Source organism: Musca domestica, unplaced genomic scaffold, assembly GCF_030504385.1.
Source record: "Musca domestica strain aabys unplaced genomic scaffold, Musca_domestica.polishedcontigs.V.1.1 22, whole genome shotgun sequence".
Classification (NCBI taxonomy): Eukaryota; Metazoa; Arthropoda; class Insecta; order Diptera; family Muscidae; genus Musca; species Musca domestica.
In genome coordinates, this window is record NW_026712262.1 from 10750647 (window position 1) to 10776432 (window position 25786).

The window sequence follows — 25786 nt, forward strand, 5'->3', positions numbered from 1 at the left end:
ATGAAAAAAGATTTTTCCTCCCTATCAGTCCGATTTGAGAATTTCTCTACGGTGTCGTCACCGTCAGTTTCTTGTTAGAAACGCAAAAGGGCTGTCAAAAAGGCACCAACTAAGGGAATTCCTAGTCGCAAAGCCATAGTTTCTGTGGAGAACACTGTTCCACAACCGATTTCTGTTAATTCCACTGATACAACTGAAACTGGGAGTGAACAGTCGTATGCCAGCGTTGTTACATACCCAGTTCCAGCAATTAACAGCGATATAAATAAAGGGGTAAATAATCCTGATCGACATTCAGAAATTATTACTTCCCATATCTAGTGATCGTCCCGAGACTGTTACTGGCAAAACTCAACCTGTCCATAGATCATTATCTATGGCTCCCGCAATGAAAATGACATTTGCGACAAGGTTTGCACCAGAAACAACGGCCGATTACTATTTGTGATGTTATAAGCTCCGATCTGCATTTTCTGAAAGTAGATTTTCTTTCAAAATCGTTGTGCCTGAAAATATTTTTGTACAGTTGACTTTAAAAGAATTTTGGCCTGCTAAGTCATTTATTTAAGAATTTCTGGAGAGATCCGATTATTTAGCTCATTCCCCTCTAAGACCAGATTCGGTGCGAAAGAACTAAATGACTCATTTTCTATTCGCTATCAGGCTTAATACAAAATTAACTAGTTTACATACCGATAGCATTGGTTTCTATTATAATGTATTGTTTTCTCCGAAACTTGTTTAAAACATCTGTATTAAATAGTAAAATTTTATATTCGAAATATTAAATATTTAGAAAAGATCGTGTTTGTAAAAAAGGTGATGGCGTCCTTATTGCAGTTGATACCAAATATACCACTAATTTAATTGATCTAAATGATTTTCTTGATATAGAATTCGTTGATGTTTCCATTGAATTGGCCAAATCTAAATTGTTTGTAACTTGCTCTTATATTCCACATTCAACTTCACTTGACATTTATAATCAGCATTTATCAGCAATAATTTTAATCACTGAAAAAATGAAAGATCCCGATTGCATCCTGATTCTTGGTGATTTTAATATGCCTTTCTTTAGATGGCTTCCAATGCAAGATTCTGAAGCTCTGATTCCTTTGCCATCCGAAATGAACAGCACCCAATATATATTTTAAGTTATAAATCGTTATTGTCACTTAAATCTTTATCAAATAAACGGTGTGAAAAATTCCCACGCCAAAATTCTTGATTTGGCGTTTGTAAATATTACACAGCATTTTGATATATTCACAATTCCTCCAATATGCACTCCTGAAGATATGTACCATTCAACTTTATATATCTCCATGACTCACAGTTATGCAATTGAAGAAAGTCAGTCCGATTCATTTAAAACTGTCCTTAATTACAAAAAAAAAGATAATTTTCGAAAACTTAATACTCGGCTCGGTGTGCCTGTGTAAAAGCCATTAAGATCTGGAATATGTAATTGATATATTTTATATTTTAAAAATATTTAAACTGGAATGTGTTCCAACTACTAGAGTTGCAAATTATTATTATATTAATTAAAATATTCTAATTCCCTCTGTTGCCATATCTAAATATACTCTGTTGCTATATCTAAATATTATGCCCCGTAGATTGCATAATTTTTACCTGGGCAAGAATAAAAATAATTTTAAATCCAATCCTAAATCTTTTTTTATGATTTCGTTAACCTAAAACGAAAGGTTTCCTCAAAGCCCTCAGTATGGAAATATAACAATAAAGAATTTGTCATAGGCACAGACATTGCTGAATGTTTCGCAGATTTTTTTGCCACAACCTATTCCAGTACATCTTGGTAAATGAAATATTCGTATCCTCATAAGTTGTCCAATATGATCAAATTTGTATACCTTTTCTACAACGTCAAGAGTTGTTCAATAGTCAGTCTGTGTAGTTTAAAATCAATTAAATGTCCAGGCTCGGATGGCATACCTAATATAATTCCAAAATTTGATCAGAAACATTAGCAATTCCTTTAAATATATTGTTTAATAAAATGATTTATTCAGCGTAAACAAACTGACACAATTTATACTGATTTTAGTAAAGCTTTTAATAGGGTTAACCATGAACTCTTAATATATAAATTAAATTTATATATATATATATATATATATATAAATCAATTGTTGTTTGTTCGTCATATCCCGAGTCAGGTTTTAGAGAAAAAATAATGACCACGCCTTTTTGATTTGTCTCAAATCCTTATATTTGAAATAATAATGAAGCTGTCGGTTTGAAAAGGATGGCACGCTATGCTGTTGACTTTTCCCCAACCCTAAGTATTTATTTGCTGCCTGAGGAAAAATCAAATGCCGTTAGTTAGTAATGGAATATCATGAATGTTCGTCATACCCACACTTAGGGGAAAGATACATTTACCATGCCTACTTTTTGATTATAGTGTTTTAATTCACAGTGTTTCTAAAAACTCAAAAAAAAAAATTAAATTTTATTCGATTGTTTGTTTGTAATTTATAGGCTCATAAACCGCTGAACATATTTTCCTGAAAATTTTCAGGCATGTTATAGCATCGCCTGAAAGTAACATAGGCTATATAAATTTTTGAAATTCCACTGATAACTGGATATTACGCATCAAAACCAGAGGTACCTCCAAAAAATTTAGACATTGTATGCAAATATCTTTTGATCTGTTGTAGGTACAGTCTTCAAATTTAGAATAAGTGACGGGGTTTGGTGGAAAAATAAAAGTACAAAATTATATTGAAATCGGTTTAGATGTGGATAAAGCACCCATATATTTTTTATGCCGATTCATATGTTTGATGCCCAACCACCAACCTTTTTCAATGAAATTTCGAATGTATAACGGAATTTGGTACGTAAGCGTAAGATATAGCTCCCATATATATTTTAGTCCGATTGCATGTATTTGATGTACCGAACATGCTATGTATCTCCAATTTTAACGAAATTTAAAATGTATAACGGAATTTGATAAAAAAAAAAATCAAAAATTATATTGAAATCAGTTCAGATTTGGATATAGTTCCCATGTACATTTTTTCCGAACGTTCCCACGCCTCACATTCGCACCCCTACCGACCGAGGGGGCGACCTCCATTTACATAGGGATCGCGTACACATCATGATCCGCAATGGGAATTTAGTAGGGAATATAAAACCAGCTACAGAATCTAACTCATCAGCTAGTTTGTCAAATAATAAAACATGTATTTTAATTATTTAAAAATAAAATTATTCTATATTTAATCACTTCTAAACTCATACCAAAATCTACATTACAGTACACAGAATTAAAGTTAACACACATTTTACTAAGAGATACGCGAATTGAATAATTCGTGCGGTGAAAATCGGTATATAAAAATTGGTAGTATCTACTAGATCTAAATGTAACATTAATTGTAATAGACGAGATTAGGAAGGTACATTATCATTTAATATTTTTAGTACAAACATGGAGTTAAACATAATACGTCTGCTTTTAAGTGTAGGCAATCTAATTAATTTTAGCCTGCTAGCATAAGAAGGCAAAACAAAATCACTATTCCAATGTAAACCTCGTAAGGTATTTTATCTGAGTATATTGCATATTGAGGATCACATACAACAGAACCGTATTCTAATATAGGTATAACAAGAGACGCAAATAACTCTTTTGTTATATATGGATTAGAAAATTCTTTGGACCACCTTTTAACAAAACATATGGCTATTAAAATTTAATTTTGGATCCATCAATATGCCTAGATCGACAATTGAATCTACAGTTGATAATGAATGATCGTCTATATTATATTGCAATATCAGAGAAGATCTGGAGAAGTGCATACGCTTACATTTGCTTAAATTTAAATCCATACAATCTAACCTACACCATTCAAAAAGGCTATCTAAGTCGTTTTGAAGTAAACTAGCTTGTTTATCACAATTATGGGAAATTAATAATTTGATATCATCTGCGTACATTAACAATTTCGAGTAATTTATGGAATTATGTAAATCGTTGATAAATAAAAAAGGTGGGCCGGTCCAAGCTGACTTCCTTGTAGAACACCCGATGGAACTTTAATCATTTTGGATAGATACCCTTCTAACAAAACTAGTTGTGATCTATCTTGTAAGTAAGATGATATCCATTTGACTAAATTTGTGTTGAAACCCATATAATTTAATTTATATATTAAGAGTTCGTGGTTAACCCTATTAAAAGCTTTACTAATATCAGTATAAATTGTGTCAGTTTGTTTACGCTGAATAAATCATTTTATTAAACAATATATTTAAAGGAATTGCTAATGTTTCTGATCAAATTTTGGAATTATATTAGGTATGCCATCCGAGCCTGGACATTTAATTGATTTTAAACTACACAGACTGACTATTGAACAACACTTGACGTTGTAGAAAAGGTATACAAATTTGATCATATTGGACAACTTATGAGGATACGAATATTTCATTTACCAAGATGTACTGGAATAGGTTGTGGCAAAAAAATCTGCGAAACATTCAGCAATGTCTGTGCCTATGACAAATTCTTTATTGTTATATTTCCATACTGAGGGCTTTGAGGAAACCTTTCGTTTTAGGTTAACGAAATCATAAAAAAAGATTTAGGATTGGATTTAAAATTATTTTTATTCTTGTCCAGGTAAAAATTACGCAATCTACGGGGCATAATATTTAGATATAGCAACAGAGTATATTTAGATATGGCAACAGAGAGAATTAGAATATTTTAATTAATATAATAATAATTTACAACTCTAGTAGTTGGAACACATTCCAGTTTAAATATTTTTAAAATATAAAATATATCAATTACATATTCCAGATCTTAATGGCTTTTACACAGGCACACCGAGCCGAGTATTAAGTTTTCGAAAATTATCTTTTTTTTTGTAATTAAGGACAGTTTTAAATGAATCGGACTGACTTTCTTCAATTGCATAACTGTGAGTCATGGAGATATATAAAGTTGAATGGTACATATCTTCAGGAGTGCATATTGGAGGAATTGTGAATATATCAAAATGCTGTGTAATATTTACAAACGCCAAATCAAGAATTTTGGCGTGGGAATTTTTCACACCGTTTATTTGATAAAGATTTAAGTGACAATAACGATTTATAACTTAAAATATATATTGGGTGCTGTTCATTTCGGATGGCAAAGGAATCAGAGCTTCAGAATCTTGCATTGGAAGCCATCTAAAGAAAGGCATATTAAAATCACCAAGAATCAGGATGCAATCGGGATCTTTCATTTTTTCAGTGATTAAAATTATTGCTGATAAATGCTGATTATAAATGTCAAGTGAAGTTGAATGTGGAATATAAGAGCAAGTTACAAACAATTTAGATTTGGCCAATTCAATGGAAACATCAACGAATTCTATATCAAGAAAATCATTTAGATCAATTAAATTAGTGGTATATTTGGTATCAACTGCAATAAGGACGCCATCACCTTTTTTACAAACACGATCTTTTCTAAATATTTAATATTTCGAATATAAAATTTTACTATTTAATACAGATGTTTTAAACAAGTTTCGGAGAAAACAATACATTATAATAGAAACCAATGCTATCGGTATGTAAACTAGTTAATTTTGTATTAAGCCTGATAGCGAATAGAAAATGAGTCATTTAGTTCTTTCGCACCGAATCTGGTCTTAGAGGGGAATGAGCTAAATAATCGGATCTCTCCAGAAATTCTTAAATAAATGACTTAGCAGGCCAAAATTCTTTTAAAGTCAACTGTACAAAAATATTTTCAGGCACAACGATTTTGAAAGAAAATCTACTTTCAGAAAATGCAGATCGGAGCTTATAACATCACAAATAGTAATCGGCCGTTGTTTCTGGTGCAAACCTTGTCGCAAATGTTATTTTCATTGCGGGAGCCATAGATAATGATCTATGGACAGGTTGAGTTTTGCCAGTAACAGTCTCGGGACGATCACTAGATATGGGAAGTAATAATTTCTGAATGTCGATCAGGATTATTTACCCCTTTATTTATATGGCTGTTAATTGCTGGAACTGGGTATGTAACAACGCTGGCATACGACTGTTCACTCCCAGTTTCAGTTGTATCAGTGGAATTAACAGAAATCGGTTGTGGAACAGTGTTCTCCACAGAAACTATGGCTTTGCGACTAGGAATTCCCTTAGTTGGTGCCTTCTTGACAGCCCTTTTGCGTTTCTAACAAGAAACTGACGGTGACGACACAACCTCATCTAATTCTTGGTTTTTCTCAAAAAATGTAGAGAAATTCTCAAATCGGACTGATAGGGAGGAAAAATCTTTTTTCATCGATGTCAATTCCGACTGCAAATCTTTTACAAAATTGTAAAAATCTGCGGAGAGTTTCCTACATTGCACACAACACCAACAGGTAACACACAATTCATCCTTTGCAACAATATTACATTTAAATTATATTTAAATTATAATTATTTCTTTTTTAATTATACAAGTTACAACTATATTTTTTAAGAACAGATCTGAAGCTGGAATTTTTTATTTATTTTATTTTTCTTAATGTTGGTAACTCTTTTAAGATGACAAACTAAACAAGAAGATATGTTACAATAACTAATTAGTTAATGTAACAAAGGAAACTGGATAAAAAGGAGAATGTAAAACTACACAATTTGAAAATTGATATTAGTTCACACAAAACAAGCTATAAAACCAATTATTACTATGATTTGCAAAATCAGTATTAAACACTTTTGGACACTTTTTATCAAATTAATTAATTTAATAAGATATATAATTAATTTTTTTTTTTCAAAAGCACGCAGCACCACAATTTTTTGACACTAATCACAAAAGGGTTGCCATAAGTCGTCCGACTTATGTATTTTATACCACCATTCCAAGTTATAATAAAATCGGTTCAGATTTAGATATAGCTCCCATATATATTTTACGATTTTATGTATTTGATGCACCAAACACGCTATGTATGTATCTCCAATTTCAATGAAATTGGTAAAAAAAATAGCCAAATCATATTGAAATCGGATCAGATTTAAATAAAGCTCTCATATGTATTTCAATGAAGTTTGGAATGTATGACGGATGTTGGTCTAAATTTCTACCAGAAAAAATACACAACAATTTTCTTGACTCTAAGACTATTACGGGGAAGTATATAGGTTATATAGGAAAGGAATAGCGAAGCGCGCCAGGTTCAGATAGTAATTCTTATAAAAATGTGAAATATAAATCCGATTGACTTCAAATGTTAACTATCCCAATATTTTCATTTACAAAAGATCCGAAGTGAAGATGGGGTATATCGGTCCACTCTTTCCGATACTTCTCCACAACGGTCAAAATTATGAATAATTTTATCACTTATAAAATGTGAAATAAAAATCTGATTCATTCTAAACTTCACACATTCCAATATTTCTACTAAGGAAAGATCTAGTGTGAAGATGGGATGTATCGGACCACTTCACTAAAATATATATAGTAACACAAAATCTGGTGCGAAGATGATAGATATTGGCTCGCCTCTTCTGGTACCTCTTCCATTTTTATTATCAGTGTTAAATGAAGTTGAATACATTGGTTCGCTATATATTGTAACTCACGCTTGTTTCGAAATTTTACAAAAATTATTACATATCTTAGAAATGAGAAGCAAGTAGTCGATATATTCCAAAACTGGCACGTTGCAATATTTATATCAGACTTGGGTCTGGTATGAAAAGGACAAAATATTGCCCACTCCTCCCATAAAGGGTCCATAGTCTGAACTATCATAACGCAAGGTTGAGGGTATACATCTGCCGGCAAAACCGACTCATACTTTTTAACTTGTTATTCTTTATTTGTCTATTATACATTGGAAAAAGAAACAAAAGTATATGAATTAGAATCACAACTCTAAATATACCAATCATCATTTCGCACAGCAGACGTTTGAAAACGTTTCCTACCGATTCGTTCTCAATGATAATGCTCGGCAACTTACAGCCAAAATTCATTAAGGCAATGGTATTGTTTGTGTACATCTGGAATTGAAATGTTTGTGGTTTGTTCGGAAAAAAATAATAGTTTGTGACTTTGTGCGAGCGATACCTTACTCGTATCGTTTGTTTCGTTCGCTGGAGAATATATTAGCAAACCGTGGAGTGGTTTAGCGATATCGTCCCGGCAAAAACACAAAAGGCTATAAAAAAACATATTGTATATTTGTAGACATCCAATATATTTAGAGGGTGATTTCACATTGCAAAATACTTATAACCATTGCATTTATGTTGTATTTCTGTTTTCCTGTTGAAAACAAGTGATCGCTCTAGACGCTCTAAGCAGATTCAATCCCTTCGCCAAGCTGAACAACAGATAAGCAAGGCAGAGACAAAAAGAGCAGAAAGTATCAAAAAAATACATTGTTAATCATTACTCGTATTTATTCGACCGAATGTAGCAAGTTTGTGGGTTATTTTGGATAAATTATCCACGTAAAATTACAAAGGATCGAATATATCTGATTACACAATCTCGCGACTGTCACAAGTAAAGACCTCTTGCCAACTAAAGACAAATACTTGGAATAACAATTAAGTTTTCCGAGATATGCTACAAAGTACAATCTATATATATAAATGTAAGTTGTGTTAGTTACTACGCTTATAACTTAAGAACCGCTGGACTGATTTTAACAATTCACACAAATTAGGAGTTGTCTCCTCTCCGAAAAGGATAATATCCAAAAAAATCGCGTAAAAATGTGATATATTAACATTTTCATTTTGACTTTTCAAATGTACAATAGTAATGTTTTATTTTGCATGATTTTTTTCTATTTTGACTGGCTTTTTTCTAATGTACATTTGTAGTGTTTTTTATTTTTTATTTTTGAATTCGAATATTAAAACCAATTTATTTAATTGACTTGATTTCTTGAGAACTGAAATTGATGGCGGGTTACATGGAAGTGTAATAACGAATTATATGGTGGCGAAACGGAATAGATGATATCGAAATAATTTAACGCGGTCACACCAAAAGAAAGATAATTATTAATTAAAAGATAATTACTTTTTCAAATTCGCTAAAAAATCACGAAAAAGAGATCTCATTGCAAAAATTCTCAAATCGGGAAAAAATCGAAAAGATTTTCAGTGGAATCGAATTTTAAAAAAATAATAAGGGTCTTTAAACATTTGCTGTAATAAATCAGCGAACAAGTTGAAGATTTTTTCAATTTGCTATTCTTCTTTTGTCATTTTTTTTTAATTTGTATTTGCGAACACATTTAAACAACCAAAAATGACAGAAAAAGCCTAATGGAGCTCATTTCAAAGCGTGGACCTACTTCTTTCATGTGACAATAATCCGTCCAATGAGAGCTCAAAATGCAAAATTCTTTGGAAGTACAATCAGTAAAATACCAAATTTAAAGGGTGAAAAATAATAGAGCGAATGGGACTTTTAGTAAGAAAAGGATTTCTATCCTTCCAGGAATTCTTCCCAAACATTCAAGATACCTTAAATCACTTTTGCAGGTCATGATATCGATCATAACTCACGGATAAGGGTACAACCCGATTTTATATTTATATAACCATCATATGATTTAAGCTATTTTTGGGGTCTTGGCCACTTTTTTCATATTTTGGCCCTTATTTGGCATCTTTGTCTCTAAGGGGTTAGGGAACCATCATACAGATAATTGCCACATAGGAATTTATTTAAGTAAAGTCCCCACATTGGAGTATCCCCAAGTCCACTTTCACATATAATGTGTGGTCAGAAAAGAAAATTTTGTATTCTATTGCATTTGTAACTCTCAAGAGAATATTGGTTGGAAACGTAGATTTGGGAAATACATCTATATGATAATATGGTGGATAAAACTATTTTTACTCATTTAAATCACGCGGAATGTTTTTCAGTTTGACATGCTATGTTGTTCTGTTAAATTTTTGATTTGGTCTCTATTTGTCATATTGGATTATAAGGGCTAGAAGAATGTTTTCAATGGTATCTCCTGATTTTACCATATTTCAAAGGATTTGGCTAAAAATGTGTATTTGGGGGGTGAAAACTTACACAAAAATATGAACATATCTACAAATTTTAGAATTTTTTCCATATAATAGTACCCCCTCAAGTCCACTTTTTGGCGGACAAACAGACCGACATGGTTAGGGGGACTTATAAGAACGCTAATGGACAATCTGAGGTGCTAATGGCTTAAAAAAGTAATTAACTTTGGCTATTCTTAATTCATTCAGCGCTCAATTATGAGGTGTACAAAATACAGCAAATTCCAAATTACTGCTCATTTCACGATTTTTACCATACTAAAAATTAATTTGATCCCTTACATGGGGATAAGATTGATATATACTTTTTAATAGATTTGTATAGCACATCCACACCTTTGAAGCCCACGGCTTAAATATGGGTACAGGTATTTTAAAACACTTTTAATCGACCAGTACGGGAACACTTATATCAGTCATATCTGTGAATAATTATGCTTTGACAAATATGCATAATAGACAAAAACTACGGGCCGGCAACGCGGACCGGGCCAGCTAGTCTTTTTATATAAGAGAGAATTAAAATTTGTCATAATACTGTAATGACATATATTCAAGTTGAATAAAAGTCCATGAAAATTAAAAACAAAATGCGAGGTGCAATATCTACGGCGAAACCCAAGCACATACCTAGCAATAGAATTGACAAGCCGGCGAACACGTAGAACTTGGCAAGCATTTGTCCCAAAAATTAATTCCTTGACATAAGGCCTTGATATAAAGATTTGCAATCTAAACAAAATCTAAAAAAAGAGAGTTCGCTATCTCGTTACCTCCAACTCCCGCATGACCTGGTACCCCATATAATGCGTATCGAGCCTTGTTGAGAATAGTTGTTGATTGAGTAGGAATTAATGTTTCACATGAGACTGGTAAAATTTTTCTAGTATCCGGTCTTATACAAAGTTTTCCATTGATTTTCCCGTTGTGTGATTTCCCTCGTACTGTATCTGAATATCTATTGGGTGTACTTTTAGAATTGTCTCTAAAGTCCTAGTTGGTGTTGTCCTCATTGCACCTCAAATACTTAAGCGCACATTCGTTGGTTTTTCTGTTATATTTTGGGATTACTTTTTTTTTCTATAGCTGTCCGCCATATCTCAGTTTTTTCCGGTCTGGCCCCTGAGTAGAACGATGTTAAACTTATTTTAGGCATGCGTTAAAAAGTCCGGCTAAGTTGGACGAGATGTAGTCATCTTCTTTCTGGAGCAGAGTCGGGAAGACCATACCTGGTCCAGCTGCCTTAAACGTGTTGAAACTTTTGATGGCATCCTTTACAATCGATTCATCTTCAAGTGTGCTCGGCGGGAAGTGTTTAGTCATCCAAAGCCCTAGGGTATTTTCTATTGTTTCCATCTTATTACCCATATCATCCATCATTGTCTTAGCTTGTGCATGGGTTTTCGAAAGAAACTTTTAACTTTTGATACATCATTTGCGCTTTCAACCTGTTCGCAGAAAAGCTTCCAGGATTTGCGGTTAGCTGTTTTTACAACTTGCTTGTATTCTTTAAGTTTATTTTGGTAGATATCCCAGAATACTTTAGTAGAGCTCTATTGTAAAGCCTTCTGACCTCTCTTCCTTTGTTACGAATATCCCCTATCAACCAGGATTTTTCGAAGCAGATGTGCCCTCACGAGGGGGACAGCATTCTTCGAATGACTTTGCTAAGGTCTCCGTTAACCTATTGGTATCTCTGTCTATGTCATATATGCCTAGGAATTCAACGTTCCCTTACAATACCCTTTCTTCTGCTAGTCTCCCAAACTTGTGTGAGTTAGCATCGCTACGCTTTAGTGCTTCGTTACCTGTATTATTTTTACTTACTCACCAGCCGCTGTAATTTCCACGTAGTTGGACTTCCAAGGACTTGTTCTGTCTTCCAAAGACCTCGACGTATCACGTCGTTTTAGTTAGGCGAAAATGTCGCTCTTCCTCATCACCGCTTAAGGCAGCCGTTATCCCAGGGGGGAGTAGTGCATTTAGTCCTAATAATGTTTTCTGGCTGTTTTGGCATAAGATGGCTTCTTACCCGTCTCCTCGGTCCGCTTCCTCTGCTGCCGGGCTAGGGATTTATTCTCAGGAACCCCAAGCTTAGCAGTCGATTTTTCCTCGTCTGCTGCTTCCAGAGCATTTGCCGTTGAGATTGTAGTTGTGAGTTTCGCCAAGCTTTCGGTCACTTCTTCTATCGTTTTTGGGATTCTCAAACAGTAGCTTCGTTGCTGCTGTTGTCAGATTCGGAGTCTGAGGCACTATCTTTCGTTGAAGGCTGGGTCGAGTGTACGCTTCCCTGGAGTTTCTCAGACTTGTCTGTCTTTTTGACCAAAGGCTCTGTGCTTGTAGAAATTTGCTCACGATCGTAGGATAACGACGAGGTGTGAGTCGTGGCTGTATCACAAACAACCACCTGTACTGGTTTATTTGGAGCCTGCCACGCAACTTTTTTCTTTAAAACTTCTTCTATTACTTGTTTTTTTGTTTTAGGGGAACAACCCTATAGTCAACTTTTTGTCCGCGTGGAATCCAAAGATCCTCAGAGACGGTTGATCACATTATTCTGCAAAATAGTGTGATCATCCATCTCCCTTATCCGGCGGCGTGGACGCGCCTGGAAGGACAACTGACCCCCAGAAGAATTCATTTGCATTCTTCTTATAAATTATTCTTGGTTCTTAAAAACGCCATACTGGTTGACGTGTTGTCGGACCGAACGGACGGATGAAAATCTGAAGTTTGAGCCGACTTTGGAACCGAAGTCGTATGGAACACGCAAGGATATTCATGTGAAATTCGGAAGAGAAATTTGAGTTGTCGGACCGATTCCGGACAGAACTCATGAGTATAATCGTCTGGATTTCTGATGTTATCTAACCATTCTTGGTCTAAATTCGCAAATAAATTCTTATGCGATTCTAATGTAAACATTGACAACAACTACCATAATATAATCATAAAATAATAGTAATAGTCGAGTTCTCTTCAGTAATAACTATTAAATATATATAATAATGAAAAATATTATACACATGGAATCATGGTACAATGAAGAGAAGGTAGGTCAACTTTGAAAAAATTGCAAGTATAGAGGTCTACCTGTTTGGCTTGTAATGTCAGAATTAGTATCAAAACAATAAAAAATCAAACAACTTGTTGCATTTATTTTGAATAAATAATTGAAAACCGCGATAACTGAATGAAAGGTCAACACTTCTTTTCAAAATCATGTACTATATATCTCTAAAGGATTATTTCGCTACAAAAACTCTAGATTTTGTCGATGCATACGATGAAATAATCATTTTGAAAACATCCGAATTTGAATGTTTTCTGAACAATTTTTTGTTATTGAAAAGAATACACATACATAAACAAATAAAGATGACATATTAAGCCAAGAAAATAAAAAAATATCTGATATATCTTTGTACCATGCATGGAATAATGTTATTCATAACAACTTTACATTAACAACATGTAATTTTCAAAAACTTAATAAAAATCTGGTATCAGTAATATGTAAACATCCACTAATTTCACATAAAAAATATGCCTCTGACAACTTTAAACGATTTGGAATACTTATTGGCGAATGAATTTTTCCCCGTGGGCGCATCTATATAATTCTGACCTATATTGTTCTGATGCGTCCGATATTTGGTTCTCTGGTTACATGGACCATAATAACCATGGACCATAACTAATGATTTCGAAGCAAAATATAGAGAGAGACAGTCCATAACTGTATTGCATTGCGTTTAAGAAATGTAGCAGTGTTATGCGGCTATAGCATTCTTAGGCCGAATTAATTTACAACCGTTGGTTGTCATGGAATCTACGGTAATTTACGACGAACTGATTGATCAAAATTCGGATAAAAAAGAACAGCATGGAATAATCAAGCGTTAGGAAGAATTGAGCTATGTTTGGTGACAGCGAAAGAGAACTGGTTGGACTATCAGCAAATACGCATTTAAGTTCAGATTTTCGCTAAAGTTATTGAAGCGCTAAGTAATAGTGAAGTTTTCGGAATGGATTTTACAATTTTTGCTGCTAGAAAAAAGAATGTAGAATACGAGTCATCAGATGATTATCAATGGACCAGATGCAAGGGGACGCAATATTTGCTCACCTGGATATCACAGATGCGTATACTTGATGATTTACGTAGCGTTTGCACACGCCCTCACCCTAAATTTAATTACACACGGATTGAGAGAGATAATTAAAAAAATATCTTCAGAGGAAAAAGGTCGTTTGGTCCAAGAATGTGAAGGAGTATATATATATCTCTCAGACTAAGATGGATATGATTCGATTATAATACGACAGCGGTTGCCTTTTGGTAACCGCTACATTCGGAGACCTGCTGGTCCATCGTGTTCATCCTAAAGTGCAGAGAGAAGAAAGGAATATCCAGATTCTCCAAAGATATTACACTCCCATTCATCTAGCCATTTTTGTTGAGCTCTCTCAGAGTAGTGTCTATGAATTACCTGGAAGAAGTCACACAAGCGTGGTTTAACCGAGTTCTCAACTTCAATGACTCGAAACCTTGCCAATTCATCTACAGTCTCACTGCCTGGAATATTCTAATGGCCTGGAACCCAACAGAGCTTGATAGACAACCCAGTATTTTCCCAGGCTTTCCGGCACTCCAAAATAGCCATAGTATTAATAGTAAACGAGTTTAAAGCTTTCAGTGTGATTTGGCTATCAACAAATACAGTCACCGGGCCGTTACCCTTATCGTTCCTCGTGCCCCATAAGTCTGTGGATGCTTTCACCGCAAATATTTCTGCTTGGAATACACAACAGTCGTAGAATTCATGCACATTAAGAGTGTCACAGAAGAATCCTGCACCCGTTCCACATTCCATCTAAGAACCGTCAGTATATACAGCTATGCCGCGGAAAGGTGAATTGCTACGGGCCCAGATATCCCTGTCAGATGATGGGTGGGTTGAAACTCAACCTTGGTGAAATGTAGTCACCTGTGCTGGCTTCCCCTCCCACAGTTCTTATCCGACCTAGGATCGCAGAATGTCAATAGAATTAACTGCGTCATTGGAGAGCACACCTAAGTGGTTGTTCCTCTACGTGGATGCTTAGTGGTCTTAAGCACCTGAAAGCACCTGTATTAATAACGATGCATCTCTTTGGACTTTGTCAATTCTTCGTCAAAAAGATGACTTATTTAAGGAGTGCTTCCAGGCTAAAGCTCCATAAGTTAAGGTAGGGCGAACAATTGACTCATAAACCATAATTATGTGTGATTTGAGACCCCAACTGTTACCTATAGAGTTCTTGCAAAAATAGAATACAATTAAGCTTCTATTTGTACATTTATCTTTCAATGTAGATGGTGCCGAGGTATTTGGTTTAAGAGGAGAGGGTTGATGTGAATCCATCTAGCATCGGTGGTATGAAGAAATGACGTTTACGTTTTCTCGTAAAGAGGTCAAGCGCAATGGCGAACAGAGAGTCATTCATGTTTTTCATTGATTCGGTGCTGTTTATCCCAGTTCATACGTTGTTTGATCTTCTTGGCACTATTGTATGAAAGCCTACTAGCCCTCTTTAATTTGGCTCAATGTTGTGACCACCAAGCGGATAGCACTCGTGCAAGGGGCTGGGGTCGCTCATACGGCAGATGTTAAGATGCAACACTCCCGGAGTTAGTCTCCAATCTCGCCAACGTTATGTCTCCTCCGCTGAAGTTACATCGGAAGATTAAGTTTAAATTCTTTTTAGCAACAATGCACGTACTAACCTTTCCACCATTGGAGACGGTGTAAGAGACATACTGCACACTCCTCTTATTATTGTATATATAAGGTTCCTGGGCTAGGGTTTAGTCTACTTCATCTTTCGTGAGGGATAGGAGAAGTTCGGGAGAATCTGCTTGGAAGTTATACCGATTAATCTGCATGATACTAAAAAGGTGTTGTTTTCTTCCTCCTACAGGAGCGTGAAAGCCAGCTACTGTAGTGAATAGGATTTATTTAAACTCCTCGTTTTCACAGCAGATGACTTTCACGCCCTTGTAAAGGGTGGCGCTGCCAAACTGCAACCTTTTAGGGTCCCCTTCTCCCAGAAAGGCTAACTCTCTCTGACGACGATAGACTATTCTAGTAATTATAATATTTGATTTTAGATATTAGAAACGTAAGTTCAGTGCTGTGTGAGATATTTATATTTTCAGTTCAATAAGTTCAGTTTCATTCTGCTAAACATATATTAAAAGGAGAGTTACTAGAAAAAGTACGCCGAACAATAGCTTCTTTTTCAATGTACTGGAGGAATAGAGATGAGAACTGATACTAGCACTACATAATATTCTATACATTATTGTGGATGAAGTAACTAAAACAGAAATGGTGGCAAAATTGGAGCGGGAAGGTAGGTGTGCCGAAGGCTTTTAATAATAAAGGTAGCTTCGAAAGCGGTGTCTATGACAGCTCTAGTTGGATAATAACTACCCTGAAGAACGAGATTTGTTATGGCGGTGCCACTTGTCGATTTACTAACGTAGGATTTGCACCTGTGGGCGTTGAAACAATATTATCTGAGTTAGATCTTGATTGATTGGAGAGCTAGGGCTATATACTATACTACGGGTAAGATTCGTTCTAATTGACCTATGCATTAGTTGCGGATGTGGGTGCAGGGACACTTCTGAATCGAATGACCTCTAAATAAACAGTTGAAACCTAAGACTAACCTTTTTAATATAACTACTTTTTGATCGTAAGCAAACCGTTTAAAATGAGAACAAGAGCGAATAGAATGACGTTCAATAGGTCAAATATGACAACGATGATTGGTATAAAATTTCACTGCGTCAATTGATTTTAGTGAATGTGCCTTATGGTTGCGCGAATTTGAAGACTTTGAAGAATCTATACTGTAATGGCGCTTGCATTCCTGGCTGCATTTTGTTTCAAATAACTTCTTTCTTGTTAAATGGAATTGTAACTTTTAACGAGAGTTTTGGAATAGAAACGTTAGCTTAAAGCAATGCCAAGGTTTTTTTCTAAGATTTTAGAAGGAAACTCTTGCATTTGGTTAAGTGAAACTCCTATAATACACTTCAGATGGATTGTTAGGTGAAAGTGATTTTTTATACTAAAAATAATACTTAAAAACAGAAAGAACGGTAAAAAAATTTTGCTTCACTTATCGTTTGCGTTTTACCTTTGCGTGCATTGTAAGTACACAAACCTCATTCCTATTGCCTCAATTGGTAAATTAAGGAAAGTAAATCTTTTCTTCTTAGGTTTAGTGCCACATTCTTTTTTGGATTTTTTTTTTTTTGGCCAAATTATTCCTAAAAAGTTGACCTTTTGGACAATATTCAACCGCTTTAGCTTTTATTCCAATTTTATTATTTAACATTCATAACTTTTGTTCAAAAGGTAATTTCATTTTGATCTTGCATGCGGTTTTATATGTTTCTCATTTAATGATTGTTCGCTCCAATGGATTCAATGGCTCAATTTCTCAACATTTATACAGGATAGAGAATAGAGGCTAAGTAAGACTATCCGCTTCAAAGCTATTCTCCCACTGTCACTCTGAACTCACACACTTCATGAATATGCAAATTCAGTTCCTTTTTGCCATCTCAACGAACGCATCATCTAATGAATGTAACGCCGTTTTCCGACCGTCGCAACGACTCCTTCATCAAATAAATTCCGCACGGACCACAAAAGTAAAAATTATTTCGTCCCTAACAGCCTGCTCTGTACAAAATAAGCCTCCAAATATAGTGCCAGAAGTATAATTTCAACGTGAGTTAATCACAAATGTCGCTACTTCGGCTTAAAACTTTTTTTCCACTCGATATTTCGGTCAAAGTGATAGTAAGAAACTTTAATAGTCATTAACTTTTATTTAATCGCATTTAGTTATTGTTTATTGATACGGGAAAACCCTCCATTAGTAATTTGAAAATCATTAAAATTGTGATATTCTAGTGTTATTTATATTTAAGGATTTTATTTTCCTCCTAAATTTTATTATCTCTAAAAAAATTAATAAAAAAGAAGCATAAAGAAGAGTGCATAAAGAACAATTGAAGAAAAGTGGAAAAAATTATACATAAGTTTTTGCTTTTAAATGAACCATTTTTGATCCCCGTTGGTTTTAGCAAAAGAAACATCACTTAATATACACATGAACATACACATATTTTGTTTGGAATTTCTATGACTTTTATTGATAATTAGTGTCACGATTTAACTTAGTTGAAACCCTACTGCTGTTTTATTCTGTTAAGTGATGTTCCTTCTTGCAAATGTTAACTAACATAAACAATAACATTGTATTCATTGTGTGCAAAGTGTTAAAGTCTCCCGTTCAACATATTTCACATTCTCTGCATACTGATAACGCTCTCTGAGAAAAGGGTGAACTATTAAATGAAGTCTCTTTCATCCATTCATGTTAACAACAACACTACACTGCCGACGTCGAAAGCGCTTTATACGAAGGAGAAACACAAGGAGAATCAAAGTAAGTCAATGCCCTCTTTTATTTGTCTTCGTTGATATTAATGTATAAAGAGAATAGGGGAGAGTCCCCAGGTACACATATGACTTGTTACTATAATTCTACCCTCCACCTTGTCATTCCGTTTGTAACATCCTTAAATATTCGTCGTAGACCCCATAAAGTATATATATTCATAATCAGCATACAATTCTAAGTCGATTTAACGATGTCCGTCTGTCTGTCGGTCTGTCTGTCCGTCTGTCTGTCTGTTGAAATCACGATACAGTCCACATTATTTGACGTAGAGCGCCAAAATTTAGCAGAGCAATTGGTATTATGTCTAGGATGGTTGGTATTGATAATGATATATCGGTCCACGTTCTGGGCCTCAATTCTTGTTCTATGAAAATATGAAATGAAAACTTTTATAAAGGAAATAAATATCAAATGAAAAATTTTATAAAGGAAATATTTTTCATTTCATATTTTCATAGAACAAGAATCCAGCCCCTGATATAGTCCCAATATAACGGTACCTCCCAATATTCGGTATTTTGAGTATTAATGCCACATTTTTTCATAGAACAAGAATCCAGCCCCTGATATAGTCCCCATATAACGGTACCTCCCAATATTCGGTATTTTGAGTATTAATGCCACATTTTTTCACGGATTTGTCTGAAAATCTTCTTGGCACTATTGTATGAAAGCCTACTAGCCCTCTTTAATTTGGCTCAATGTTGTGACCACCAAGCGGATAGCACTCGTGCAAGGGGCTAGGGTCGCTCATACGGCAGATGTTAAGATGCAACACTCCCGGGGTTAGTCTCCAATCTCGCCAACGTTATGTCTCCTCCGCTGAAGTTACATCGGAAGATTAAGTTTAAATTCTTTTTAGCAACAATGCACGTACTAACCTTTCCACCATTGGAGACGGTGTAAGAGACATACTGCACACTCCTCTTATTATTGTATATATAAGGTTCCTGGGCTAGGGTTTAGTCTACTTCATCTTTCGTGAGGGATAGGAGAAGTTCGGGAGAATCTGCTTGGAAGTTATACCGATTAATCTGCATGATACTAAAAAGGTGTTGTTTTCTTCCTCCTACAGGAGCGTGAAAGCCAGCTACTGTAGTGAATAGGATTTATTTAGACTACTCGTTTTCACAGCAGATGACTTTCACGCCCTTGTAAAGGGTGGCGCTGCCAAACTGCAACCTTTTAGGGTCCCCTTCTCCCAGAAAGGCTAACTCTCTCTGACGACGATAGACTATTCTAGTAATTATAATATTTGATTTTAGATATTAGAAACGTAAGTTCAGTGCTGTGTGAGATATTTATATTTTCAGTTCAATAAGTTCAGTTTCATTCTGCTAAACATATATTAAAAGGAGAGTTACTAGAAAAAGTACGCCGAACAATAGCTTCTTTTTCAATGTACTGGAGGAATAGAGATGAGAACTGATACTAGCACTACATAATATTCTATACATTATTGTGGATGAAGTAACTAAAACAGAAATGGTGGCAAAATTGGAGCGGGAAGGTAGGTGTGCCGAAGGCTTTTAATAATAAAGGTAGCTTCGAAAGCGGTGTCTATGACAGCTCTAGTTGGATAATAACTACCCTGAAGAACGAGATTTGTTATGGCGGTGCCACTTGTCGATTTACTAACGTAGGATTTGCACCTGTGGGCGTTGAAACAATATTATCTGAGTTAGATCTTGATTGATTGGAGAGCTAGGGCTATATACTATACTACGGGTAAGATTCGTTCTAATTGACCTATGCATTAGTTGCGGATGTGGGTGCAGGGACACTTCTGAATCGAATGACCTCTAAATAAACAGTTGAAACCTAAGACTAACCTTTTTAATATAACTACTTTTTGATCGTAAGCAAACCGTTTAAAATGAGAACAAGAGCGAATAGAATGACGTTCAAGGTTTTTTTTCTAAGATTTTAGAAGGAAACTCGTGCATTTGGTTAAGTGAAAGTGATTTTTTATACTAAAAATAATACTTAAAAACAGAAAGAACGGTAAAAAATTTTGCTTCACTTAACGTTTGCGTTTTATCTTTGCGTGCATTGTAAGTACACAAACCTCATTCCTATTGCCTCAATTGGTAAATTAAGGAAAGTAATATTTTTCTTCTTATTTTTAGTGCCACATTATTTTTTGGATTTTTTTTGGCCAAATTATTCCTAAAAAGTTGACCTTTTGGACCATATTCAACCGCTTTAGCTTTTATTCCAATTTTATTATTCAACATTCATAACTTTTGTTCAAAAGGTAATTTCATTTTGATCTTGCATGCGGTTTTATATGTTTCTCATTTAATGATTGTTCGCTCCAATGGATTCAATGGCTCAATTTCTCAACATTTATACAGGATAGAGAATAGAGGCTAAGTGAGACTATCCGCTTCAAAGCTATTCTCCCACTGTCACTCTGAACTCACACACTTCATGAATATGCAAATTCAGTTCCTTTTTGCCATCTCAACGAACGCATCATCTAATGAATGTAACGCCGTTTTCCGACCGTCGCAACGACTCCTTCATCAAATAAATTCCGCACGGACCACAAAAGTAAAAATTATTTCGTCCCTAACAGCCTGCTCTGTACAAAATAAGCCTCCAAATATAGTGCCAGAAGTATAATTTCAACGTGAGTTAATCACAAATATCGCTACTTCGGCTTAAAACTTTTTTTCCACTCGATATTTCGGTCAAAGTGATAGTAAGAAAATTTAATAGTCATTAACTTTTATTTAATCGCATTTAGTTATTGTTTATTGATACGGGAAAACCCTCCATTAGTAATTTGAAAATCATTAAAATTGTAATATTCTAGTGTTATTTATATTTAAGGATATTATTTTCCTCCTAAATTTTATTATCTTTAAAAAAATTAATAAAAAAAGAAACATAAAGAAGAGTGCATATAGAATAATTGAAGAAAAGTGGAAAAAATTATACATAAGTTTTTGCTTTTAAATGAACAATTTTTGATCCCCGTTGGTTTTAGCAAAAGAAACATCACTTAATATACACATGAACATACACATATTTTGTTTGGAATTTTTATGACCTTTAATGATAATTAGTGTCACGATTTAACTTAGTTGAAAACCTACTGCTGTTTTATTCTGTTAAGTGATGTTCCTTCTTGCAAATGTTAACTAACATAAACAATAACATTGTATTCATTGTGTGCAAAGTGTTAAAGTCTCCCGTTCAACATATTTTACATTCTCTGCATACTGATAACGCTCTCTGAGAAAAGGGTGAACTATTACTTGAAGTCTCTTTGATCCATTCATGTTAACAACAACACTACACTGCCGGCGTCGAAAGCGCTTTCTACGAAGGAGAAACACAAGGAGAATCAAAGTAAGTCAATGCACTCTTTTATTTGCCTTCGTTGATATTAATGTATAAAGAGAATAGAGGAGTGTCCCCACGTACACATATGACTTGCTACAATATTTAAACTATAATACCCTCCACCTTGGAAAGGAGGGTATATTAACTTTGTCATTCCGTTTTTAACATCCTTAAATATTCGTCGTAGACCCCATAAAGTATATATATTCATAATCAGCATACAATTCTAAGTCGATTTAACGATGTCCGTCTGTCTGTCTGTCCGTCTGTCTGTTGAAATCACGATACAGCCCACATTATTTGACGTAGAGCGCCAAAATTTAGCAGAGCAATTGGTATTAAGTCTAGGATGGTTGGTATTGAAAATGAGATATATCGGTCCACGTTCTGGTATAGTCCCCATAAAACGGTACCTCCCGATATTCGGTATTTTGATGATTTATGCCACATTTTTTCATGGATTTGTCTGAAAATTGGTATTTGTAGGTCATAATGGGTCCTAGTTCGTGTGGCGAAACATTGTATGTATAGGTCCACGTTTTGGTATAGTCCCCATATAACGGTACCTCCCAATATTCGGTATTTTGATGATTTTTGACACATTTTTTACGAATTTCTCTGAAAATTTGGTAGTTGTAGATCATAATGGGTCCCAGTTCGTATGGCGAGTCATTGTTATTATAGGTCCAGGGTTTGGTATATAGGTCCACGGTTTGGTATATGGCGTTATAGCCCCCATATAACGGTACCTCCCGATATTCGGTAATTTGATGATTTTTGCCACATTTTTTTCACGTATTTGTCTGAAAATTGGTATTTGTAGGTCATAATGGGTTCTAGCTCCGGTGGCTTAACATTGCATGTATGGGTCCATGATTTGGTATAGGCCCCATATAACGGTACCTCCCCATATTCGGTATTTTGATGGTTTTTGCCACATTTTTTCACTGATTTGTCTAAAAATTGGTATTTGTGAGTCGTAGTGGGTCCTAGTTCGTGTGGCGAAACATTGTATGTATAGGTCGTTTTGGTATAGTCCCCATATAACGGTACCTCCCAATATTCGGTATTTTGATGATTTTTGACACATTTTTTACGAATTTCTCTGAAAATTTGGTAGTTGTAGATCATAAAGTCATTGTAATTATGGGTCCATGATTTGGTATAGCCCCCATATAATGGTACCCTTCGATATTCGGTATTTTGATGGTTTTTGCCACATTTCTTCTAATGTTTCCTTTACCCTAAGGTGGAGGGTATTAAAAGTTTGGCCCGGCCGAACTTAATGTTCTTTTACTTGTTTTCACTAAAATTGTTCAATACTTGATTATTGAAATCGGTTCAAATGAAAATATTTAGAATTCTGATGGCGAAAGACTTTAATTTTGCACAATAAAATTCTAATAATACCTTTTTTTTAAAATTGTTGATAATTTTCGATTAATTATATGGTCACCCTATTTAGAACTCACAACTGCCTTATGATAATTTAACATCGTTTTGTTACCCAACATAGACAGATGGCCAACAAGTTGATTATTTCTGAAAGAAAAATTAAAATATGCAATTTCCTTTTATTTTATTATTTTTTTTTTTTTGATTTTTGTGAGCACTTACCTGAAATTATAATTGCATTTATATTTAATATTAATATTAATAATATTTTTTTTTTTGTATTATTTAATATATCTTTAGCTAAAATATCGTTTTTTTATTTTTGTTCGTTCAATTAACTTTTTATAGTTTGGTCTCGTTGTCTTTACATGCAAATGAAATTTATTGAGAATATCACTAAAACTGTAAAGAAGTTATTTTGATGATGTTGAAATTATTTTATTCACTAAAGTTGTTTTCCCACATTGAATTCTTTAAAATATTATAGAATAATACTATTTAATGAAATAAAAATTAGCAGCAATATTGGATTCCAAAGTTAATCTTAGATTTGTTAAACAAAGAGAAGAAAATGAACTCAGAATAAATTAAATCAAATCAGTTTGAGTTCTCTTTAAAGTAGGAAAAGGTTACTTTGGACATTTTCAGGGGCTGCAACAACACTTTACTCTTTCCTTGGATACATCATGTTGCAGTCATGGTTGGGTGCGCTCTTTTGAGCAACAAAATATCATGTTGCTCACGTCATTTGGTCTCTTCAATTCTCCTCTATTTTAACAGCTTCGATTTTCTCCAAATTTAAAATACCTTTCTGTTATTAGTCTGTTAACTTTTTTTCTTACAGAGCTCTTGCTCTCCTAAACTGTTTCCGTTTCCTCATATTGTGCTAGATCCTTTTGTGTACACCCAAAGAAAAATTCGCGTATTTTTTTATATTTTAATAGTAGCTCAGTGGCAATAGGATTGTCCAAGGTTATAAGGACAATCCGACGAGCTATAAGGCTGGTTTCAAGAGTGCACTCGTAAAAAAATGAGAATCCTGAATACTACCTGCCACATTTGTTTTATGTTACACGCTACAATACTCTTGTTATCGCACTGGCAGGCAAGCATTTGAATTCTCTCAGTTAGAAAGGACTCGAGGTCGTTCCATGACGATAAGGACGATTTATCTTTGAGACTCTGCTCCCAGAGTATCACCTTAAGATTTTGCAAACGATGAATACAGAGAAAGACAACAATAGCATCCCGATGATCCGTTACAATGTCATAAACTCACATGGCCGGCAAGCAACCAATGATGCCCAGTTGCAAAGTTTTGAAGCCAGCACTCGGTTTAAATTGCCAGCCAGAAATTTCGAAACTATTTCTTTAGATTCGCCTTTTGTTTTGCGTATTAAGCGACAAAGTAATCGAGAGTTGTTTATGTATATTGCCAAGATAAGAAATCGCCATGTATATCATCAATGTCGCACCGGGGAGGACTGAGGTTGTGCATGGCGTTGGACACAAAAAGGGGTTAACTTCAATTAAATATCGACACTTCTTCAGGGTTCGGAGATTTGTCCATTCCAGCATTGGGAGGATTTAGGCTTTGACTAGATATATTTCTAATGTTTCGATTTTCGATCGGAGTTGACAACTGATTCTAAATTTTGGCCGTTTTGAGTTTTTTTTTGTTTTGAATTACAGGTGGACAAGTAAGGTTAGCAGGAGGAGATGTAACTGACTTAAGCTGGAGCAATTTTTCATTAATCGCAGAAAAACAATCAATATATGCTGACAACTGTTTTGATATTTTTCATGGGCAGAGCAAATGTTATCACTCATCGTACCTTCTGATGTAACTAAATGGTCAATACAATTGTCGTGTCTTTGACTTTGGAGCTGGTTATCTCTTATTGCAAGATTGAAAACGGTATGAGTTTCCGTCTTAAGTAGATGGAAGGAGGCAATACACTTTATGACATTGTCAGAAGCGCGTCAAATGTGTAATCGACATTTTGCGAAAAGACGATTGTTTATCTTTGAGGCAAGGAAATTAGGTGAAAACGTAATTTTGTGGTGAAATGTCGAAGATATTCAAGAAGAAAAAACGACTCTTGACTAAGGTGCGGTCCAATATAAAAATGAATATATAGCAAAAACATCGAAAAATATTTCGAAATATTCCGGTAAGTACCGGATGTAATTGGTGTAGTGTATCACGAATTAGTTAACAAAAATACATGAAGATTGTCCTTTTTTGTTATTTTCCAGGAATAAACCTAAACTCGGCTGGCTCCCAAATGACAAGACAGGCAGAATTTCGGCATAATATAAAAGCTGCGTTTATTTGGTTTGTTTGTTTACAAATAGTGAGTTTAGTTGTCGTTGTTTATTCTCTGTAAGAATTTTAAAA

General features: G+C 34.5%; 1 long non-coding RNA gene across 1 annotated transcript; it reads left to right on the top strand.

The window, feature by feature from the left end:
• The first annotated feature begins 19844 nt into the window (after positions 1-19844).
• On the top strand, positions 19845-25762 carry LOC131802656 (uncharacterized). The gene is made up of 3 exons (XR_009342320.1): positions 19845-19912; positions 25078-25559; positions 25645-25762. It is a non-coding gene; the product is annotated as an uncharacterized LOC131802656 (long non-coding RNA).
• The last annotated feature ends 24 nt before the right edge of the window (positions 25763-25786 follow it).